The sequence below is a fragment of the Hyaena hyaena genome, unplaced genomic scaffold (genome assembly GCF_003009895.1).
Source record: "Hyaena hyaena isolate Hyena2069 unplaced genomic scaffold, ASM300989v1 scaffold_876, whole genome shotgun sequence".
NCBI lineage: Eukaryota > Metazoa > Chordata > Mammalia > Carnivora > Hyaenidae > Hyaena > Hyaena hyaena.
Window position 1 is genome coordinate 629,804 of NW_024081512.1, and position 24,575 is coordinate 654,378.

The window sequence follows — 24,575 nt, forward strand, 5'->3', positions numbered from 1 at the left end:
CAACAAAAAATTAAACATTTTTTTTCTAATGTTTTTTTTTTTTTGAACAGAAGCAGATTTATTTTTTTTATTTTTTTTACAAATAGTTTATTGTCAAATTAGTTTCCACATAACACTCAGTGCTCATCCCCACAAGTGTCCTCCTCCATGCCCATCCCCCCTCCCCCCCACATCCATCAGTCCTCAGTTTTTGTCAGCATTCAAGAGTCTCTCATGGTTTGCCTCTCTCCCTTTCCCCCACCATTTCCGCCCTTCTTCTCCCCCTTGTTCCTCCTTCAAGTTCCTCCTAATCCTCCTATGTGTGCAAACATATGATATTTGTCCTTCTCTGCCTGACTTATTTCTCTCAGCATAACACCCTCAAGGTCCATCCATGTTGCTACACATGGCCAGATTTCATTGTTTCTCATTGCCATGTAGTATTCCATGGTATAGATAAACCACATCTTCTTGATCCATTCATCTGTTGATGGACACTTAGGCTCTTTCCATGTTTTAGCTATTGTGGAGAGTGCTGCTATGAACATTGGGGTACATGTGCTCCTATGCCTCAGCATTTCTGTATCCCTTGGGTAAATTCCTAGCAGTGCTATTGCTGGGTCATAGGGGAGTTCTACTGTTAGTTTCCTGAGGAACCTCCACACTGTTTTCCAGAGGGGCTGTACCAGTTTACATTCCCACCAACAGTGCAGGAGGGTGCCCGTTTCTCCACATCCTTGCCAGCATCTAGAGTTCTCGGATTTGCTCATTTTAGCCACTCTGACTGGCGTGAGGTGGTATCTCAGTGTGGTTTTGATTTGTATTTCCCTGATGAGGAGGGATGCTGAGTATCGTTTCGTGTGTCTGTTGGCCATCTGGATGTCCTCTTTGGAGAAGTGTCTGTTCATGTCTTCTGCCCATTTCTTCACTGGGTTGTTTGTTTTTCGGGCATGTAGTTTGGTGAGCTCCTTATAGATTCCGGATATTAACCCTTTATCTGATATGTCATTTGCAACTATCTTTTCCCATTCCGTTGGTTGCCTATTAATTTTCTGGGTTGTTTCCTTGGCTGTGCAGAAGCTTTTAATCTTGATGAGGTCCCAATCATTTATTTTTGCTCTTGATTCCCTTGCTTTTGGGGATGTGTCAAGTAAGAAGTTGCTGCGGTGGAGGTCAGAGACACCACCACAAACATGAACCCTACAAAAGATACAAAGACTCTAAACCCACATATTTCAATAATAACACTGAATGTAAATGGGTTGAATGCTCCAATCAAAAGACATAGGGTAGCAGAATGGATTAAAAAACAAAATCCATCTATATGCTGTCTATAAGAAACTCATTTTAGGCGGGAAGATACCTTCAGATTAAAAGTAGGGATGGAGAAATATATATCATGCTACAGGAAATCAAAAGAAAGCCGGAGTAGCGATCCTTATATCAGACAAACTGGACTTTAAATTAAAGACAATCACAAGAGATTAAGAAGGGCACTACATAATAATTACAGGGTCCATCCATCAGGAAGAACTAACAATCATAAATGTCTACGCACCGAATATGGGAGCACCTAAATATCTAAAACAATCACAAACAGAAACAAGCTTATAGATAAGAATGTACTAATAGCAGGGGACTTTAATACTCCACTTACAGCAATGGATAGGTCAACCAGACAGAAAATCACTAAAGAAATAATGGACTTGAAAGACACATTGGACCAGATGGACCTGACGGATATATTTAGAACTTTACATCCTGAGGCCAGGGAATTTACTTTCTTCTCAAGTGCGCATGGCACATTCTCCAAGATAGATCACATACTGGGACATAAAGCAGCCCTCAATAAATATAAAAGAATTGAGATCATACCATGCACACTGTCAGATCACAATGCTTTGAAACTTGAAATCAATTACAGGAAGAAGTCTGGAAAACCTCCAAAAACATGGAGGTTAAAGAACACCCTTCTAAAGAATGAATGGGCCAATCAGGCAATTAGAGATGAAATTAAAAAATATATGGAAACAAATGAAAACACAACAATTCAAAATCTATGGGATGCGGCCAAGGCAGTCCTAAGAGGAAAGTACATTGCTCTCCAGGCCTATTTCAAGAGATTAGAAAAAGCGCAAGTCCAAAATCTAACAGCTCACCTAAAGGAACTAGAGGCAGAGCAACAAGAACGCCCTAAACCCAGTAGAAGAAGAGAAATAGTAAAAATTAGAGCAGAAATAAACAACATAGAGACCAAAGAAACAATCGAAGAGATCAATGAAACCAAGAGTTGGTTTTTTGAAAAAGTAAACAAAATTGACAAACCTCTAGCCAGACTTATCAAAAAGAAAAGAGAGAGCACCCAAATAGACAAAATTATGAATGAAAATGGACTTATTACAACCAACCCCTCAGAAATACAAGCAATTATCAGGGAATACTATGAAAAATTATATGCCAACAAATTGGACAACTTAGAAGAAATGGACAAATTCCTAAACACACACTCACTACCAAAATTCACACGGGAAGATCTAATGTTTATTTTTGAGAGAGCAAGAGAGCAAGGAGGGGAGGGGCAGAGAGAGGGAGACACAGAATAGGAAGCAGTCTCCAGGCTCCAAGCTGTCAGCACAGAGCCTGACGCGGGGCTCGAACTCACAAACCGCAAGATCGAGACCTGAGCTGAAGTTGGCCGCTTAACCGACTGAGCTGTCCAGGAGCCCCTGAAACACAAAATTTTTAATTTTGAGGAAGCCCAATTAACTTTTTTCTTCTGTTGCTTTTGGTGACATATCTAAGAAGGTGTTGCCCTTGTTCAAGGTCAAGGATTTGCATCTATGTTTCCTCTAAGAGTCTTATAGTTTTCCCTCTTATGTTTAAGACAAGACTTTGATCCATTTTGAGTTAATATTTGTATGTAGTGTGAGGTAGGAGTCCAACTTCATGGTTTTGCGTGTGGCTGTCCAGGCCCCAGCACCTTTTATTGTAACGCCTGTGCTTTCTCCTGTGGGACTGTCTTGACCTCCTGAAAATCGATTGTGTATGTCAGAGCTTATTTCTGGGCTTTGAATTCTGTGCCATTGATCTACACGTCTGTCTGTAGCCACGCTGTCTTGATTACTATAGCTGCGCCGTAGTGGCAGTGCTCTTTGATGAATGGTTTCAGTAAGTGTGTTTTCTATGAAATACTGTTGGTGACAAACTAATTGGGGACTTTTGCCCAACAAGCCCTTAATGTATGTAATCATAATATGGATCCACTTAGGCAAGGGTGTTCAGTTCTCTAACTCCCGAATTCCTTGTTTGCATCTTCACGTGTACCCTGAAAACTTCAGTAGAGTCTTCTTGTAACCAGATTGCGCATGACCCTGTTGCACCACTTCAGAGGGGCAGAGTCCCGGGAGGTGCTCCTCATCCCCACTGTTAAATTTGCCACTATTGTATTTCTCTTCGAAGACACTACTCCAGGAGAAGTGAAGCTAATCAACCTGATACATCAATTCTATGGGGCTGGTTGTTGGCGCAGTGAGAAAATGTTCATGTCCGACAAAGCTTTGATATCAACTATCAACTAACAAAATGTGTAGAAGGCATTTTCATGTGTTCACGTGCATCTCACTCTTGGGAGGAAGCAGCTCATTGCAGAGTCTCCATGCACTGGGAGAGCATGGCACACCGTGTGCGTAGTATGTAAAAGAAATCCTCTGAAGAATCCCCTCCTACTTGAAAGCTCCCAGAGGTCACAAGCACTGTCATTCATGGTTCTCTGGTCATCATTCCTGGTAGGCTTCCAGTGTGTGTAAATGATCAACAGGTGTGTGTGTATTTGGGGGAGGGGTGGCTTTTGAAGTTGAACGCCTTGAAGCACGCACTCAAACAATGCAAAAGGGTACACAATGTTCAAAGTTCCAAACAATGCAAAAGGATATACAGTGTAAATAAATCTTCCCAGAAGCAGCTGATGTCAAAAGGTTTTCAAGTTTTTTGATGCATATACAGGCATATCTGTCTGTGTGTTCTGCACAAAAGGAACGTCATAGTGCGTAAGCTGGGGGCACCTTGCTTTTTTCACTTAGTAATATAGTTTGGAATAATTTTCCACCAGTGAGTATAGATTTACTCCATTTCTTTCTTCTTTTTTTTAGTGTTTGTTTATTTTTTAAGTATTTTTTAAATGTTTGTGTCTTTTTGAGAGAGAAAGCACGCAAGCAGGGGAGGGGCAGAGAGAGAGGGAGACACAGAATCTGAAGCAGGCTCCCCATTCCGAGCTGTCTGCACAGAGCCCGATGCGGAGCTCGAACTCATGAATGGTAAGATCATGACCTGAGCTGAAGTCAGACACTTAACTGACTGAGCCACCCAGGCCCCTACTCCATTTCTTTCAATGGCTGCAGTTTTCTCTTGTGTAGTTATACTGTTATTGAACCAGTCTCCCATTGATAGGTTTGCTATTAGAGACAGAGTTGCAACAAGTATCATTATGTATGGCTTGTTTCCCGTTCTAGTCTAATCTCTACAATACATTTGCAAGAATAAGTAGTTCTAGGTTAAAGGCTTCTGCATTTTGAATACTGTAGGTATTGACAAATCACCCTAGAAGAGCATACCAATTTCTACTCCCATGAGCAAAGCCTGTGAGTGCTTGTTTCCTCACACCCTCTGTCCCACTGGGTGCTATAAAGCCCTTTCATCCTTACAGTCGATGAATGAAAAATGGAAGGAATGTATTTATTTCCTTTGCCCACTTTTTGTTTGTCTGTTTGGGCGGTTGGTGTGAATGATTTCGAGGATTCTTGGGATAGGAAGGAGTCTGCCTCTCCGTCATTTGTGATTTGTATGTTTTGTCTTTTCACTTAACATTTCTGTGCCCTATTTTACATTTTAATGTAATTAAATGGATCAGTCTTTTTGTTTGTGGCTTCTGGTGCTCAATAAATATTAAATGAATCCAAGTACAAGTACTGCTCTTACAGTTCAATTCTGCTCAACAAATATTTGCCAGGTGCCTATAATGTGCAAAGTGCGAGGGCTAAACAGGCTGGAGGAGCTTGCGTGAATAAGTCACCATCTGGCCCTCAAAGAAATTCACCGGAAAAGGAAATGAGCACCATGGTAGGAACAAGAGCTTCTGAGAGGCTACGTCCCTTAATAAACACATAGGGACATGGGCGTGTGGGGTATTTGGCGATTAGTCCTTACTGGTTGAGGCCAGAGTATGAGAAGGACAAAATGTCGATGGGCAGAGCGGGAACACATGCGCGGCCTCGAACCCTCTGCTGGAGACTTTAAACGTTACTCCGTACCTACAGGGAAGCCATGAACTGTTTGGAGTTGGAGAGGGTCAAATCCAGGTTGCGTTTAGAAGACTAATTCTGGAGGTGCTGACGCGGGGTCTTGCAATGATCCTGGTTCATTGCAACCCTCACAGGGCTTTTCCTCCACGAATTCGTGCCCGATTCCCGGTGCCTTTTCTACGCGGCAGCCAAGGAGAATCTTTCCCAAACGCAAATCCAGTTAGGTCCCGCTCCAGCTTCCAAGTCCTGTCCATGATAAATGTCCAACTTCCTTCCTTCGGTTTACAAGGTCCTCTAAGATCTGGGGACGTTCGTGAAGGGTGCACGCAGGCTTGGGGAAGTGGGGTCAGGTCTGCTTTTGGACATCCAGGACCAGGGCTGTGTCCTCAGAGATCTTGGATTTCGGTGAGGGAAGCAGACGGGAAGATGTCCGGCTGTCTCCTCTCTGCGCAGGTAGCTTGCTGTCACATCCTCCATTGGCCGAACACACCCCATTTTCTCAACTGGAACGGCCATACCTCAAGGGCTGCCGTTAAATGCCGCCTTCAGGTTCAGCAAGCACTTGTGTCTAGGACCGCCAGTCAGAATTAACGTCCCCTCTTCTTCGCCCTCCTCCCGTGTCTCCGTGACACTCACTGTGTAGTCCCCGGGGAGCTGCGTACGCAGGCAGATGTGGTAACATTAGGCAGTTAAAGCTGCTTGCACCTTCTCTTGCTTTCCCACCTTCCAGAATAAGAAAATGAGAACCGTCGCTCAGCGTCAAATGCTTGATTCTGCAAAGGAGCTAAAAAGAGGTGGGCTTGATCCGCTTTTCAGTTAGAGCGTTGGGCCCGTTTTCATTGACAGGTTTACCATCACTTGTGGCTTCGGCCCTCGGATGAGCGAGCAGAATGGTCAGTGTGACGCCGCCTGTGGCCTCTGTTCCCCGCAAGCCTGCCGCACGTGTCTCAGGGTGCTGGGCCTTTCCTCTGTCACCTGGGTGACACACCGAAGTGCAAAGTCTTGCACACTTCTCTAGGGGATGTAAAAGTGAATGAGAAAGTGGAATTGACTAAGCACCTGCTTTCTTCCAGGAAGACTGGTACATTACATCTAAATCTGTTGGTCTACCAAGGCTGTCCAGGGGCTCGACTGTTCTGTTTCTTTTAACGTGACGTTTAGAATCCACAGATAAATAGGCTTGGGATCAACCCCAATTCCTCCACCAGTACTGGTAGCTCTCCAGAGGAAGGACAAGAAAGTAAGGGTCATTTCACAGGGTCCTACTGGCAGGGCACGGGGAGGAAGGCAGCTTGCAAGGCAGTTTCGGTGAGAGGAGGGGAGGGCCTGGTGAGGTTGATGACGGTTGAGAGAAAAGACAGGGTGACTCAGTGGGTGCAGGGTTCTGGCTGTGGATTGCAGTGAGCACTGAAGGATAAAAAAGAAAGACAAGGAATGATGAAAATAAAGCTTCTGATGCTAGAGCCTAAACCAAAAAATCCTGCTTAATACGCAGAAGTAAAGCATGACATGATTGGAAATAGCATTGCATCTGGAGTCGGAATATCTGGGTTTGAGTTCCGGTGCTGCCATTATTGCCTGCACAGTAAATAGCTTCAGCTTTAGAGGCTTTTCTACTGTGAATATTAGATTTTTTTAAATGCCTTATCTTTAATTTTTTTAATGTTTATTTGTTTTTGAGAGAGAGAGACACACACAGAATCCGAAGCAGGCTCCAGGCTCCAATCTGTCAGCCCAGAGCCCGACACAGGGCTTGAACTTACAAACCATGAGATCATGACCTGAGCCAAAGTCAGAGGCTTAACCCACTGAACCACTCAGGTGCTCCAAAGTGTCCTATCTTACAGGTTGTTGTGAAACCCACAAAAAATTTCACATGCGTTGTGCAAATAGATATCAATACTTAAAACAAATTTCCAAAACAATAGAAACACCGAATTTGTTTGTAATAAGTGAAAGCCTAGCTAATTCTTGGTGTACTCTGGTAAAGCGATAATTTCAATTACTATAACCTTCTCACTCAATCCCCCCTCCTCCAAATCCCCTCTAAAATACTCCCCAAACTTCATCTGTGCTTAGAAATGATTACAAAAAGCCATACTGTTGTTTTGTTTCTCTCCTTTGCTTTTACAGTTTCACAATATAATTTGGTCCAGAATGGTCTCTCCCCGTAATTTTTCTCTCACTCATGCCCTAACACTACCCTAGATGCTACATATACACTCCTGAAGGCTCCAATAAGCAAGAACAAGAAAATTCATTATGGATGGGGGAGATTACAAAAAGAATTGGAAATGTTTCCTAAGTCACCCAGAAGAAAATATTATCCATCAGTATTCAGGGCATGACATTCACAAATAAAGTTGACTGCTGGCTAGATGGTTCTCTACCTGTGAACAAGAGCCCTCTCCTTTCCCTTCCCTTCAAAAAACGGTCCTCCATTCCCTGTAGGGATTTCCTTGAGCTCTTCCTAGTCCCCCAACCTCACACACAGCTTCCCCCTCTTTGTACCTTCCCTGTGCCTCGGAGCTCTGTGCCGCTCTCGTTGACTCTGTCCACGATGATATGCCGGTGCCTGTCATTTGGTCCCTGCCTTGTACACACAAGTAGTGTCAATCACGTCCCGCACTAAGTTGCAAAAGCAGAGACTGTTAGGATCCTTCCCACCTGCACAGCACCCTATAGTTTACAAGGTATTGTCAGAAACATGAATGGATTTAAACTCCCCTCAACCCTGTGAAGTCGGTGTTCTTACCCTGCAGACACAAGACTGAGACCCTTGTAGCTTGAGTAAACTCGCCTGTGTCCCCTGCCTCCACCACCGGCCACTCCCACTTTCCCTGCGGTGGGCTTTGCCTCCTCAGCACCTTTTGTTTTCTCTGTGGCTCCTGACTGTGGCTATTATTCGGATTGTTATTCATTTCGCCATTTCGCACTTACTGAGTCTGCACACAAATCAAAGGCTTCTGCTGGGGATGTGAAAGTGAATGAGAACATCTATGCTCTAGGAGGAAATTTACAAATTAATCGGCATCATTGACTGTATGACAATTCTCTACCAAACCATTCATTGACTCTAAGGAGTCTTTTGAAGCGTTTGATTCCGTGCACCCTGTCAACCCCGTCTCCATTTTCTGCTCTTGAGGTGATAGGAAGACGTGACATTAGTGGGAGATGACAGTGTTCTTTGTCATGAGAGGGCAAGGGAGAGGGGCACAAAGGCCCGGGTGATCTGCAGAGTGGATTTGGTTCCTGGAGAAAAAGGCTGCTTCTGTCATTTTGTTGTACCGAAGAGCTTCCTGACACACACACCGGCTCCTTGAAGACTTGGAGAACTGTGGATTGGGGTGGGGGTGTTTTTAATTTATTGTTCATACACTTGGCAACTCGAGTGTCATCTTGTCTCTCTGTTTCTTTCATTTCAGATGTGTATGTCATCTTGTAGAACAGCATTCCAAACCCTTGACAGCTTCTGTATATAGTTCCCACTTTTGAAGAATGTCTTGCACAACCTCAATAAACTACATTTCTTTACCTCTCAGGAAAACAAAACCAAACACTGACAACACAACGAAGCCCAGGCTGGTTAGTTCTTCTGCAGTCCTGTTCGCCAGAGGGTCTACAAGCTCCCGCCTTAGGACCCCTGATATCTAGCACAATAGAGTAGTATTGGGGTCACTTACCTCTCTCTCTTTTTAAAACTCCTTTATATGGGGGAGTGAAGATGTGAAAAGCTGCAGAAATAAGGGATGTGTGCAGCTGGTGGGTGAAGGTGTGGGCTTTGCCTTGTACTAGCTAGATTTACAGCACTACTTCTTTCTAACTATCCGAAGCTATCCGAAGCCATTGGCTTTGAACAAATTGCTCAATGTAAAAGTATCTAGTTCTGCAACTCTAAAGTACCAACTTCAGAGGGTGGTTGAATTGAATAAGATGATACCTGTAAAAAGCCTAGGACAGTGACCGAAACAGGAAGCACCAATAAATATTACTAATTTTTATTCTGTATTCCTATGTTTTGAAGAGAAGGAAAAGTGAAAAGAGAATTATGAAATCTCCATTCAAATAGGGGGCTTTAAAATTTGAGAATCAGGGATCTTATACTTTGTTTTTATTTGCTGGAATAGTAGATCAATACTATCTACTTCCGGGACACCTGGGTGGCTCAGTTGATTGAGCGTCCAACTTCGGCTCAAGTCATGATCTTTTGTTTGTGGATTTGAGCCCCGCGTCAGGCTCTGTGCTGACAGCTGAGAGCCTGGAACCTGCTTCAGATCTCTGTCTCCCCCTCTCTCTGCCCCTCCCCTTCTCGTGCTCTGTCTCTCTCTGTCTCTCAAAAACTAAAACGTTTAAAAAAATAGTATCTACTTCCATGTTGTTGAACTCCTCATACTCTCAAAATAGAACTCTTCAGTAAGTTGTTTTTGTTTTTTTTTTACTGCTGAGTGATTACCAAACTAATTATATAGTAATTTTATTATCTGAGTATCTCTAAGGGAGAGGGCCAGATGAGATTGTATGGTTTGGCAACTCAGTAATCTTCAAGAAGACAACATATTTACAAAGAAAGAGCATTATGTTAATTTGAATAGAGATCTTTCTCCTGAAATGTTTATGGCTCTGAGGTTCTGAATACTTCCCTAAACAATAAGGCAAATGATGGGGCGGATTTTCTTAAAAGGGGTGAATAACCAAGAGTGAATGCATTACATATTGAAACATGGGGAACTTTGAAGAATATGGGTTAGAATGGATCAAAGAAGTGGGTGTATTTAGATTGTACAAGAAAGACACGGACAGAGTTTAAAATTTGGCCAATGTTCAACACCCAGAGATGAAGGAAGTAAGCAAGGAAAAGATTTAACAGTCAATAAGGAAAGCTTTATGACCTGAGCATTAGAGAAGTACCTACCTTTTGGCATTTATTCATTTGTACAGCAAATATTTGTTGAATTCCTACTCTATGTGCTGCATTGTCCTTAAAGCAAACAAGATTTATTACTACACAAAATAGGCAAAGACTCCTGGGAGTTATTTGATTGTAGTGCAAGGAAGCAACAATTAGCAACAAACACAGTAAATAAACTAGATAGCATATCAGAAAGTTCTAAGTGCTGTGAACAAAGAGACCCTGAAGGCGAGAGAAGGACAAGGAGTAATGGGCTGTTGGGGGTGAGGTAGGGGATGTATTGGGTATGGCAAGGGCCACGGGCCACAGAGCTCAGTCTTCCCTGACGGTTATTGGGACCATCCCCCAAATGGGTGACTTTGCTTTTCTGATGAACATCTCCTGGGTTTTAAGATGTGGAAGTGAAAAGAGGTCATATCAATGACCCCATGAGAGCGGTAATAGGCATTCAAAGAACTTGGAAATCAGGGCACCTGGGTGGCTCGTCATTTAAGTGACCAACTCTTGAATTTTGGCTCAAGTCATTATCTTACGATTCTTTGAATTCAAGCCCTGTGATGGACTCTGTGCTGAGAGTACAGAGCCTGCTTGGGATTCTCTCTCTCCCTCTTTCTCTCTGCTTCTCCCCCACTCATGTTCTCCATGCTCCCTCTATCTCTCAAAAAAAAAAAAAAAAGAACTTGGAAATCATATTTATTGAGGCAATGAAGATGCTCCAGTGAAAAGCAGTGTCAAAGTGTTCTAGGATCCATGCAGCAAAGGACAACAGTGAGGGCAGGACCATGGGTGAGGCAGTGAACTTTAAAACTATAAACAAGGACTAAGTAGACGCCATCGTCATACTTTAAATGAGCAGAGTTCATATCAGATCAATGTCCTATTATAAGCCCTGTGGATACTCCTATTGATTAACTTATAATTCTCTTCTTATTTGGATTCAAATTCTGGAAAGGAGATGTTTGTTTCCCAACATCAAAAAACATGAATTAAAAAAAAATAAGCAAAACCTGTGCATGAAGTTTTTGTATTCAAAGACCCTTTCGATTTTGAATCGATGGCACGCTGAACACCTCTGAAGAAACTCTCTTCCCACACGGGATCCAAAGATCCTAGATGAAAAGTTCAGCTAGTTGTCCATGAGCGTCTTGTTTCACGTTTGGAACATGACTGCCTCAGCTTCTCACTTTTCTCCGGGACATGGCACTGTGTACTCATAGTCAGGCTCAGGGCCGTGATCAGAAGGCTAGTCTAAAATAATTAGGACACTATTTGAGATTGGAGTAATGTAACCCCAGGCAGGAGGAAGAAACACTTCTTCCTCTTTTTGGGAACATGCTGGTCGTTGTCCCAGCTGCTGGAGGCCTTGCTGTGCTAAACACCTCGTGTATCAGTCCTTCGTCTTGGACAGAGGTGAGCAAGCCTAATGAATCCGCATCTCAGTTTGTGGAGGTTCCCCGTAAGCCATAGGAAGAATCCGACAACTTCTGATGAGCTCCACACCCAGGCCACAGTGGGGGTATTTCTCGTCAGCTCCCAGCCTCGGAGCAGAGAACCAGTTCTGGAGAAGTGAGAGACAAAGGGCCTTTGTGGCAAATTCTGAGACCTTCTTGGTCTCGATCACCTGCAGGGTGATCACACTGAACGTCTTTGAACTAGAGGCCATGATAGGAGCAAGAGTTCTCTCCGTATCTCCTTAAACAAAATTTCTCCGCTCTGATGCTTCAAGCTGGTGCTGGAAGTCTCACAAAATAATAGAAAAATAATATCCCTTCTTAGAATATGCTGGAGGCGGGGCGCCTAGGTGGCTCAGTCAGTGAAGGGCCCGACTCTCGATCCTGGCTCAGGTCATGATCTCACAGTTCATGGGTTCGAGCCCCATCTCCGGCTCCGTGCTCACAGGGTGGAGCCTGCTTGGGACTCTCTGGCTCCCTGAATGAGTGAAACATCACCTCTACAGTTCAGAACACCCTCGAAATCCCCCCCCCCCCCACATACACACACAAGAAGTTGCTCCAGTCAAAATATTTCACAATGTTCCACTCAAATGGAAACAACGGGAACAACTGAAAAGTATAGTAAGAACTGTACGTACCAAGGGAAGAGGAGTCCTGGTGCCTCCATTCTTAACATAGACAGGAAAACACAGAGCACACTGGTGAAAAGCAGGTACTTCTGCTGAAAACCTTCAGCAAGATGTTTTTTCAAGTTTGGGGGATTCTTTTGTAGTAGATGTTTTGGACATCAGGAAGGGGATAAAGGAAGTATAAGAGACGAGTGTAAAACAGAGAAAAGCACACAGAGCCAGGGCCTAGGAAGCATATTTAATTTTAATTTGAACCTAAACACTTTTGCAGAGATGTCCGAGTTTGCTGGCTTCGCTGTCAGCCTGCTGCGAGTGGCGATTGTTCCGTAATGTAGAAATGAGGAAACGGCTCACGGAATTGTGTTTTTCGCCTTTGGGTTTCCTTGCTTCTGTGCAAAACGTTGAGAAAAAGTTTACTCTGTGGTTTATTCTAAACAAATTCGATTCAGGGGCCAGGTATTATTGCTCCATCAGCCAACTTAAGTACTTATTTTTAAAAGTGTATTTTTGACTTTAAACACTTAAATCCATTGTGGTTTATCATGTCAATATATGTTTTGGCGCGTGCACAGCGCAGAGAAGGCCTGGTAAAATTCCTTAAAGGAGTCTTTGAAAAGCTCTTGCAGCAGAAGCGGACCTCCCAGTTCCCGGAGAGGACATATCTGCATCTGAGCACCTTAAAGCGTATTCCGAAACTGCCCTTCCCTCCTTTTCCAGAGCCAAATCCAGGCCCCGATGATGGGGTAAATGTACCAACCAAATAAGTTGTTTTTCAGTTAGTGCAAACAAAATCCAAGAATTAGGGTTTGTGTGGGTGAGTGAGCTCACATTTTGAAATAAGAACAAATTAAATTTGTACAAGGACTTCAATTACAATTCGATCCAAGTTTTTCCTCATCTGATCTCCAATAACAACCTTGGAAGACAGGCAGGGCAGCTTCTAAGGTTCCTATGTTCATAGATGAGGAAATAGATTAAAAAAAAAAATCCAGCAATAGTCCAGGGCCAGAGTATTCTGTCCCAGACAGAAGATGGAGAAGCAGTGGAGTACACAATATATTTGGTTTTGTTTCAACTTCAACTCCAGTGCAGATCTATTATATAACAGTGCTCCCTGAGAATAAATTGACTTCAGGTAAATACTTGAAACACTCGTATTAGACCAGTGAAAATTTTTATATTAGAACCATTGGCAGGAATCGTTATTGTTTTTATCAGTGTCCCGTCTATTTAAGTAGCACAAGAGGAATTTTAAATAAAGTCAAAACAAGCAGTACAGCTCAGCAGGGGGAAAAAAACGTTGTCTAGACTATTACTGGATAATGTGTACTTCTAGTTCATCTAGAACATTCTTTCAAAGGTCCTCGCACCATTCAGAGAGGATAGGCATTTGTGACAAGCACTAGTCAAAGAAAGAGACGTTAATCCCGCCAAGAACATTTTTGGGGGAGATATTCCAGTATTAATCATTATTACTAATGTTAATAATTGTTAATAATAATAATTGTTAATAATAAGTTGTCTCCATAATAAAGCAATAGTATTACCACTGCTGCTGTTGCTGATTCTACATTTCTGTGAATAATAACAATATTTGTAAATGCTTGTTATTCACCAAGCACTGAGTCAGGCACTCTCTGTGGATACTTTGCTTTTCTTTCTCTTAATCTTCATGTCCACCTTCAACCTTACATTGTAGAAGAAATACCTATGACTTGGAGCTGGAGTTCAGTGATTTTGCCCATAGTCACCTAATTGGTACGGGATGGAGCCACGATTTTGATTTAGGCAATGTAATTGCAGAACCCACAAGCTCAATGCCATGTGATAATACCTTCTCAGTAGCTGCTGCTAATACTACTACTAATAACTAAAATGTGTTTATGAGCAGACTTGTTGTCAAACCTGTTTTTACCAATGATCTAGTGAGATTTGAAGAGGTGAAGTGATTTGCCCAAATTCCCATGGTTAGTATGTTGAAGGATAGATTTTTCGGATTCAATATGATTTCCAAAAAGGAGAACTTGAATCCCCTGATTCTACTACTCCCCCTTCCTGTGAAGGATCTCACAAATTAAACTGTGTGTCTAGATTATTCTCTAGAACAAGAGCCTCAGACCTTATATCCTTTTATTTTTTTAATGTTTATTTTATTTTATTGAGAGAGAGAGTGAGCAAGAGCACAATCAAGGGAGGGGCAGAGAGAGACACACACACACACGGAATCCGAAGCAGGCTCCAGGCTCTGGGCTGTCAGCACAGAGCCCGACAAGGGACTTGAACCCACAAACTGTGAGATCATGACCTGAGCTGATGTCAGACGCTTAACTGACTGAGCCACCCAGGTGCCCCCGACTTTATGTCCTTAAAAACCCAAATTCCTAGGTTAGGAATTCTCAAACTTTTGAATTGATGAGGAATCACTTTCATTCTTCTGAAATATTGCAGGTTACGAAAGAGCTTGAGAGATCTGGCAAGGAGTACAGTCACATTAAAAAAAAAACCAACAAAAAACAAAACAAAACAAAACAAAAAAAAGGAAAACAAAATTCCAGATGATTAGGGGGTATTTGGTTTTGTTTTTGCATTTTTAAATAGGCTTCACGCCCAGCGTGGAGCCTTATGTGGGGCTTGAACTCACAACCCTGAGATCAAGACCTGAGCTGAGATCAGGAGTCAGATGCTTAACCTTAACCGACTGAACCACCCAGGTGCCCCAGTGAGGTTTTTTATTTATTTATTTATTTATTTATTTATTTATTTATTTATTTTTAATGTTTTTACTTATTTCTGAGAGAGAGAGAGAGAGAGAGAGAGAGAGAGACAGTGCGAGCAGGAGAGGGTCAGAGAAAGAAGGAAATACAGAATCGGAAATAGGCCCCAGGCTCTGAGCTGGCTGTCAGCACAGAGCCCGACGTGGGGCTTGAACCCATGAACTGTGTGATCATGACCTGAGCCAAAGTCGGACGCTCAACCGACTGAGCCACCCAGGCGCCCCATAGAGAGGTTTTTTTTTTATTAAGTGTCAAGACCTAAGACCTTGAGATTCAAGGAATTCCATTCCTGTTTGTCTTGAAGATGTTTTCTTCAAGGAAGATATATTGCAAGAAAATATTGCAAGGAGATGTGTGATAGCAGGTTCTGTTGGACCCGAGGCTTTGGAGGGAGTGGTCTGCACAGAGAAAGGGAAGCTCCAAAAGCATAGCTCTCATTGAGCCTTGGCAGGGTCCAGGGATTAACGCCAGAGGAGCTGGGGAAGGCTCACTGGAGAGCTAGGGGGAGGCATGACCCCTTTGTGTTTTGTTCTTTCACACGATAAGAGGGATCATTACTGTATCAGGCGAAAAAGCCTTATCTTTATTATTGCCAATAGCAGTAACAAAGGGAATCACCTTTTAGCACGGAGTTCCCCTTAGCTTTATCTTCTCTGCAGACAAATCCAGAGAAGAGATGCTGTTGAGTTATTTCTCTAAGTGAATTGGCTTTTTTCCTTTGACACGTTATAGGGCATCAGGCGCTATAGTGCAATGGCTCTCCGACATCCCAAATGTCCAGAGGCACTTTGGTGGAAGTAGGAGTCCCCTGGGGCAATAAGTAGCCCTATTCTCTAACTGCCATTGCAAGAAAGAAAACACCTAGTGGTTGGATCTGAAGAGTTTGCCTGTGATTGTAGTCACTGGGTCCATGGCAGAGAGGGACCCACCTCAAGGAAACAGGGGGTGTACATGTTGGACCGCATCCCATGCATCCCAGAGGGGCGGAATGACTCCATTACTGCAAAAGATGTCCTTGTACATGACTTACTGAGGCTGCCACACAGTCCCAGAGGCATGGACAGGGCTGAAGTGTGCAAATCAATGCCACAAGTCAAGTATGGCCTTGGCTTCAGTAAGAGCACCAGAGGCCAGCCGGGTACTGACTGATTAGAAGTGTTTCATGGATGAGGAAGTATGGCCGTGACACACCGTGACACACCGGACATTCCAGCAATGAGCCACCATTCTGTGTGGCCTTTGGCAAGTCATTCATCCAGTCTGGTCTCTACCTACTTTCCTCACGTTGGACTTGTTCATCACCCCATCCCTTGACACAGACACATCTGATCTCTAGTCTAGACTTATAGACCATGCGTTCAGAACCAAGGATCTAGTAACCTAAAAATGTGACCACTGTCCAAGCCATTGAAAGTATAAAGGAAGAAAACTTAATGCTCGAGTCTGGTTTCAGAGATGTTTAATTACGGTATCTGGAGATGTGTCATTCATCCATAGCTGGTCAGAGTCAAGGTCAACTGGTTTACGAAGTCATTTATTATCTCCTTCTATAATTACTAGTCTAATCGCCTAATTCTCCTCTACCAGCCTGTGTGAGGGGAATCGTATTCTTCTACCCTCTGCATCCAAGCCCTAAAATAAACTGATGATGTTCGTGATCATCTTTCATTCTGTTGCACTTCAAAATTTTTCTGCTCCAGATTTTCTGATTATTTCTGTTTTTCCTGGCTCTAGAACCATAGAATTACAGTCTTTCAGAACTAAAAGTGATTTTAGAAATCACTTAATTCTCTGTTTTACTTAATTGAAATTTGAGAACAGGAAAGATTATACAATTTGCCAAAGGCCTGCAATGGGTTAGTGGCAGAGCTGGCTCGGTATCCAGTGCCTCCCCTTTGACCTGTAGAAATAGTGAGACCCTCGAGGCTCTGGCTCAGACAGAGGGCAGATCCCTATCTGATCTGATTTGGGAGATTAAGATATGGCTGCGTGGCTTCGGCAGTGCCCAGGTGGAGAGCCTGTGGCTCTAGCCACAGCATACGGTAGAATTTGGGCAGCCCGCTAGAGACAGGGTGGAGAGAAGGGGAGGGCATTTGGCAGTAGGTGAACTCCAGGGATGAGCGAGAGGAGAAGGGAGTTTACTGACAGAAAACGAGGTTTGAGGTCTTCAAATGCCAAAGTATTTGGCCAGACACTTTACGATGTATTTTGCCAAAATCTCTACTTTGGTGAGTTTCGTTTGTTTGTTTTTGGTGAATATGCATAACTTCGCTGAAAGTGCGGAACACAAAAGGCACATTGCTCTGGTGAGAATGGATTGGGGGGGGCAGGTGGAGGCCAAGAGCCCGACGTCCAGTCAAGAGATGACGGAGGCTTGGCGCAACCACAGAGAAGGTACAAACAGTGCATGGTGGCAAGATGGGGGACGAACCTTGTAGACATGGGAACACATGCAGGATAGGAGCATGGGTTGTGCGCGATCTTCTTCTCTTTTTAAATTTTCCTTTTTCTTTTTTTCTTGGTACATGTTTTATTAAGAAAGGAATGAAGCCAGAATGGCTTTACTGGATTTCAGTCTGGAATGACTTTCTGGCTACTTTTTTATTTTTGTTTTTTTTTGTTTAAAAATTTTTAATGTTTATTTTTGAGAGAGAGAGAGAGGGACAGAGCCTGAGCATGCGAGGGGCAGAGAGAGAGAGAGAAGGAGACATAAAATCCGAAACAGGCTCCAGGCTCTGAGCTGTTAGCACAGAGCCCGATGTAGGGCTTGAACCCACAAACGGTGAGATCATGACCTGAGCTGAAATCTGATGCCTAACTGACTGAGCCACCCAGGCGCACCTACTTTTGTTTTTGTTTTTAACGGATTACCTTTCCTTTGGAACAATGTCGAATTCATAGAAAAGTTGCAGATACAGTTCAAGGGACTTTGATACACTCTTCACTCAGATCCACCAGCTGTTAACATTTTCTATGTTTGCACTTTGTCTCTCTTACGTGTATTTTATTCACATAACAATTATATATTCTTTCTGAGTCACTTGAGAGTTCATCGCCTTTTACTAAATGTTTTAAGTGTATATTTCCTAAGAACAGGAAATCCGCTTACACAGCCACGTACAGTTCTGCAAATCACGAAACTTTACATCAGTACGTCATTAATATCCAATCTATAGTCCTTGTGTGTATTTCACATTTTTGTCCCGGGACCGTTCTGTACAGCGATTTTTTTCCTTCTGGTTCGAGATCCAATCCAGGATCTCATGGTGCATTTAGTTTTCATGTCTCTCTTGTTTTTCCTCCTTTTTTGGCCTTCTGTAAGTAACATTTTTGAAGAGTATAGCCCAATTAGTTGTAGAATATTCCTCAGTTGGGACTTATTCATGGTTTCCTCATGACTGGATTCAATTCATGCTTTTTGCAAAGAGTCCCATCTAAGAACAGTCTTAGCCTTCTCAGTGCATTGTATTAGAAGACACATTGGGGGGCGCCTGGGGGGCTCAGTCAGTTGAGCGTCCGACTTCAGCTCAGGTCATGATCTCACGGTTCGTGGTTCGAGCCCCGCATTGGGCTCTGTGCTGACAGCTAGCTCAGAGCCTGGAGCCTGTTTCAGATTCTGTGTCTCCCTCTCTCTCTGACCCTCCCCTGCTCACGCTGTCTCTCTCTCTCTCAGAAATAAATAAAAAACAAAAAAAAAATTAAAAAAAAAAAGGAGACACATTGGGTAGTTTGTTACTATTGTTGAAGAAGTTAATTACTGGTGAAATTAACTTGAGGGTAAGAACACATATTCCAAATAGTGAATTTTATTTTTTTTTTGTCTTCAGCTCACTGTATTGTCTTTATTAAGAAATGGTTTTGGAGGGGCACCTGGGTGGCTTAGTTGATTAAGCGTCTGACTTTCGCTTAGGTCATGATCTCGCGGTTCGTGGGTTCGAGCCCCGCGTCAGGCTCTGTGCTGACTGCCAGCTCAGAGCCTGGAGCCTGTTTCAGTCTGTGACTCCCTCTCTCTCTGACCCTCCCCTGCTTATGCTGTCTCTCTCTCTCTCTGTCCTAGAAATAAATAAAAAACATTAAAAAAAAAAGAAATGGTTTTGGAAATGTTCTTTAAATTGACAGACTCCCATTTATTCCACATTAAAGTTAGACATCCCAAAAGAAACGGGATATGAACATACTGCAATCCTAGGCTGAGTTCTATCACAGTAAAAATTCAGATCAGGGGAAAATTCCAGGTATGAGGGAAGGCTGACCTGAGTGGGTCATGTGTATACTTTCTAGGGAATCATTCAGTTGCATATATTTTTCACATCTGTTGACGAAAACCAAGCACCAAATGTAAATTATACCATTTGGGAAGATATTACCTATACCTGTGAACTTGTCCTTGAATGACTTCTTGGGCCCAGTTAAACATGAACAGATTTAGAATAATGGTCCTAGAGTATTTTGATGGAGACGGATCACTGGAATGTTATTCCTAATTGTGACTGTGAAGGAAAAGGACCTGTTTCTCTCGATCAACAATGAAAATTCATAAAGATTTTGGGTTTGGGGATGAAATCTGCTTTATTGGTAGGAATCCATTTAGAAGCTCCTCTGTATCCGAATAGTTTTTAAAAGATGTTGATGGGAAAATGTTTGACTTTTCTTTTGAACTGCTCTCATCAGAATGCGATTTACCTATCATGGGTGGTGCTGTTGAGCATGGCAAAGGGTGGTTTGTTTTAATTAAAGTTTTAGCCATAGCTGAAGTGCTATGGATTTAGAGAGAACAGCTAAAAGGCCTGCTGCAGAGGGAAGCCTGCAATTGTTTGCTTTGGGTGTAGACTCATTCTCTTTTGAGTAAGTCAGATTTCCTAGTCATTTGCTTTTCCCAAGGCTTAGAGCACGAAAAAGAGGTAGAGGAAGGGAAAGTGGATGGAAATAGGACTTTAGGAACAGTAGCCCTCAGGACTTAGATGGTGCAAGACAGAGAGTCTGGCTGGGACAACTCGGATTTCCACCGCTGTGAACCCAGTTCTGGTTGGGGACGTCGTGTACAGCTCAGCAGGATGAAAACCGCAACGCTGCAGGGTGAAAATGGCAGCGGCTCTATGCTGCCATCTGGTGGTGAATTGCGGCACTGCCTCCCTCAGCGAGTCCTAGGCTCCGCAGCTCATGGGCCCTTGGATGGCCCACCCACCAACGTGTAAAAAATCGAGAAATTTGGCTGGTTTATCCATTACGTGCCGGAAGAACTTCTCTATTCTTCGGGTGTTCTTTTCTCTTCTCTCTTTAGATACCTTGGTGCCCTTTATACTGTCCTTTTCCCATCAGTCCAAGAACAACTAACATTTACTGAGTGCTTTGTGAATATTATTTTATTTAATTGTGGAAAAAACCCCATATGCGGTAGAGAGACTTATCACTCCATTTTACAGATGAGAAAACATAATAACGGCTGAGCTCACGTTGGACCATTGACCTATCTGTCTAGAGTTTGAACTCTTAATCACTGCATTGCCTTCACACCTGTGCGTGAAATTGAATGAAATGTTACCTATGCCGTGGACGTTTTGTTCGGTCTTATTTCTAATTGTGAAATTAAAGATTGATCTCTTATGAAAATGTGTCGAGCATTAGTGAGCAGGTTGCAAAAATATTTGGGGGAGGGAAGGAGCACTTAACTAGTGTCCCTTAAATTTGCCAACCATGTTTCTGAGGCGGCTGACCCATCTGGAGAAAATGGAGTGACTTAATAATTGTGAAGGTCAAATGAGATAATACATAGGAATTGAATTTGAATATTCGACACCAACATTTATTATTCTTCTGTTATAATGTTGAATAGATTCCTAGTTAACATCGCACTTGACCAAAGCAATGTATTTAGTAAAGGGATAAATATTTATTTTGTGATGCATTTGAGTTGAGTACAACTTCTTTAATTTAGAGAATAAAAACTCTGGTCTTAAGACAAGATTGGTTTTTAGAATATGCAATAAATATTACATATTTTGTGGGGGTTTTTTTAGTGTAGACTTTAACCAAAAATAATAGTCAACCAACAAATCATTCATCCAACCTTTTAGGTACAGATTCTTAGTACATTTAAGAATATGACATTGTATAGTCACCATTTTTCCAAGAACTCTGTCTGATCTGGTTTTTAAAAAGATAGAATATCGATAATTAAAATATAGACTTTAATATCTTACATTATATTAAGGATATGAAATAGTTTACATTTTATAATGAAAACGAAGACCTTACTTTTGTGCAGAAATGGTAGGTATTTCATAAGTATTCCCTTCCCACCTAAGCTCTGAGCACTGATGTTCCTGAACCCCTACTTCCATCCACTTTTGATTGGTGAGGATCACAGAGTGGGATCATGGGCAGCATACAACCTGTAGATTCAGCCTTGTTGGAGATGTCTGGAAGACCTTCCGGAGATTAACTAACATGTGATGCTAGGGAGGACGTCAGAAAGAGTTTTCTGGAAGAGGCCTGGTACACATACAAGATTCTTTCAAGCTTTAGAATAAGAAAGGAGGAGAGATAGATAATGGCAAAGTCAGTTTAGTGAGGAATTGCTCAGTAAGGTATCTTTCGGGATGTTCCACAGTGTGCTCTCCCTCATGCCCAGGGTTATGAGGAACGGAGGCTGTGACACACACATACAAGCCACAACCTCTACTTCTCTCTGTGAGTGTGGCCAACAGGACTGCGTGGGGCCCACATCAGTGTGGGGAACCAACCGGATTGAAGGCCATTGTCTTCGCTTGGGCAAACAATGGTGAGAGCGTGTTGGAGAATGGAAGGAACCAAGCAAAGGCGCTGAACCAGATACAGTAGTTTGGGTGCTCTAAAAGCCATTCCTGGTGTCCTCTCCCTTGCTCTACTATATGGGTTGGAAGGCTTAAGCACTCATTGTTCCAGATTCCCTTGCAGAACGAGCTTTCCAGGTGAGCCAGTTCAGAGTAATGAGATGTTAGCGGAAGCCATTAGGTTGGGCTACCAGGAATGGGTTTGAAGAAGTCAACCTGGGCTGGAATGCTTCCTCAGCCCTATGCCGTTCTTCCTTCTTCCTCCTTCCTGGATGGAGCCAGCCTTGGACGCTTACAGCAACCTTTTTTTGAATGTATAAATAGATATCTATTTTTGTTTTTGTTTTTGTTTTGAAACCTCTGTATGGAAGGAATCTCCTATTTGCCGCTGAGTGCGTTCCTAACTGCTAAAGGTTCCAGGCAGCACCAAGGTGGCATTTGTTAGTAGCTACTTGGGCCAGCCTGCTAGGGGGAGAGGGAGCCAGGGTCCTGGGGGACAGTGGCAGACATGGTGGGGCGGGGGAGGAGCTGGCGGTCACCAAGTGTACAGAAACCTTGGTGGGTATGTGCTGGGGTGGGGGCTCCTGAATTTCTGCAAGCAGGGTGAGAGGCTGGGCCAGAGAGCTACGCTTTGGGTTCCTTCGTTGTGATTTCTTTGTGTTCATTAGCTGGTGTTGTCTGAGGAAACTTGGGGTTGCAGATATATTGGTGTTCATAGTTTTGGATTTCAATGTGTCAATTTGCTGATCTTTTACAAGCATCTCCAATGTGCTGGAAAATTCACTGGATCAAGGTTTTGCAAACTTTCCTGTGAAGGGGCAGTTAATAAATATTTTAAAGTCCGCAGGCTGTTCAGCCTCTGTCACAACTACTCAATGCTCCGTGGCTGCTTGAAAGTGGTCATTGACAGAATATAAACAGAGGAGTACAGCGATGTTCCAATAAAACTTTATTTACAAAAATAGGCGGTGGGCTGAATTTGACCTGAGAGCTATAGTTTGCCAAACCTTTGCTCTAGATCTTAGAGTGGCAGAAAAGATAAGGGTTTTTTCTCATTAGATTTATAGGTCACTTTAAATTATATTCGCACTGTTAATTTATACAGCCAAATTCATTTGTTTCAATAAGATTTTTCTCAGGATTGCCCCCATAAAAGTTGGGTGATGTTGAGTAGATTTTCTGGACCAATTGCCTTTCAGGTGCATAAGACTCGCACAGCAAGCAGTGTGTCTGAAAGTGCATTCTACAGGTCGTGAGTTCTAGTTGATATCCAAAATACGAATAATAATACTAATAAATAATGTTGGATTTAAATACATTTGGAAAGCACTGAATTTAAAAAGTTAAACCAATCTCTCGCTCTCATACGCTACATCTACCCAGTAACCCAAGCTGGAAATCTGCAGCTTAGTTCATTATTTATTACTTTCCTATATCAAATCTATCCCCAAGTCCTACTGATGTTACTTCCTAAATATTTTTCCATTTTCTCTCTCTCTCTATCCCGATTTCCCCAGATATTTTGTTTTCAGGTTTCTTTGTATACATCCCTCCCAGTCCCAAAGCCCACCTTCCAGAATCCTGTGTCAGAATGCACATCCAACCGCAGCACTGTCCTGCTTAGAAACCCATTAATGGGGGCCCCTGGGTGGCTCAGTCGGTTATGCATCGGACTTCAGCTCAGGTCATGATCTCACAGCTCATGAGTCCGAGCCCCGCCTCGGGCTCTGTGTTGACGGCTCAGAGCCTGGAGCCTGCTTCAAATTCTGTGCCTCCCTCTCTCTGCCACTTCCCCACTCACTCTGTCTCTCTCTCCCTCAAGAATAAATAAACATTAAAAAAATTAAACAAAAAAGAAACCCATTAATGACTCCTCACAAAGACTGGCCAGGGCAATGCTTCCTACATCGTGTTCACTGTGGTATTTGATGTGCTCCTAGAAAAATTTTGCATGAAGCCTTACATAAATCAATTTAAACAGAGTTCTTTACCCCTCAGAGCTCTTAATGTTAAAACTAACATTTTTGACTCTTCAAGAAGCGATATGGGGCTCAGCGATTCCCAAATCCAACTGAACGCTCAACGTTCTATTTTCATAGGGACCTTGGGAATGATCAGTTTTCCTATCGAGCCTTTTGAGGAACGCTTCCCCACAGATAGTACAAAGAATTCAAATTAATGGGGATTCGCTCCACTCTTTATCCCCAATGTCAGAATGAGTTTCTCTTTGATGTTGCCCATAACTAATTTTTCTTGGGTAGATTGTCTATTTTCCCCTTGTGATGCAGGCTTAGCATGTGGGGGAAAGTTGGGTCTGAGCATCAAAGAGATTGCCCTGGGAATGTCAACTCCTGGCTGGATGGAAGAGTTTGGGTACGTTCCTTCAGTTTCTCTGAGTCTCTTCTTCTTCCTCATTAGGCTTGAAATAGAACCTACCTCATATGAGCATTTTCATTCAATGATACGCCATTTATAAGGTGAAGAAGTCAGGGACCGGAATATAGAAACTGGTCAATAAATTGTTGTTGCTACTTGTGTTTGAGCTGCCGGGCTCCTATCTGAATAATAACTAAGTCTCCTGTGTACAAGGAAGGATCTTGAGAAAATATATTGTGCAACTAACGGAGTATTATCTGTGCCATGTCCATAGGAATGGAAAAACAGGTTTCAGGTGGCCCTTTCTTCAGCGGCCATCCAGGTGATCTCCTCTGCCGTACTGGG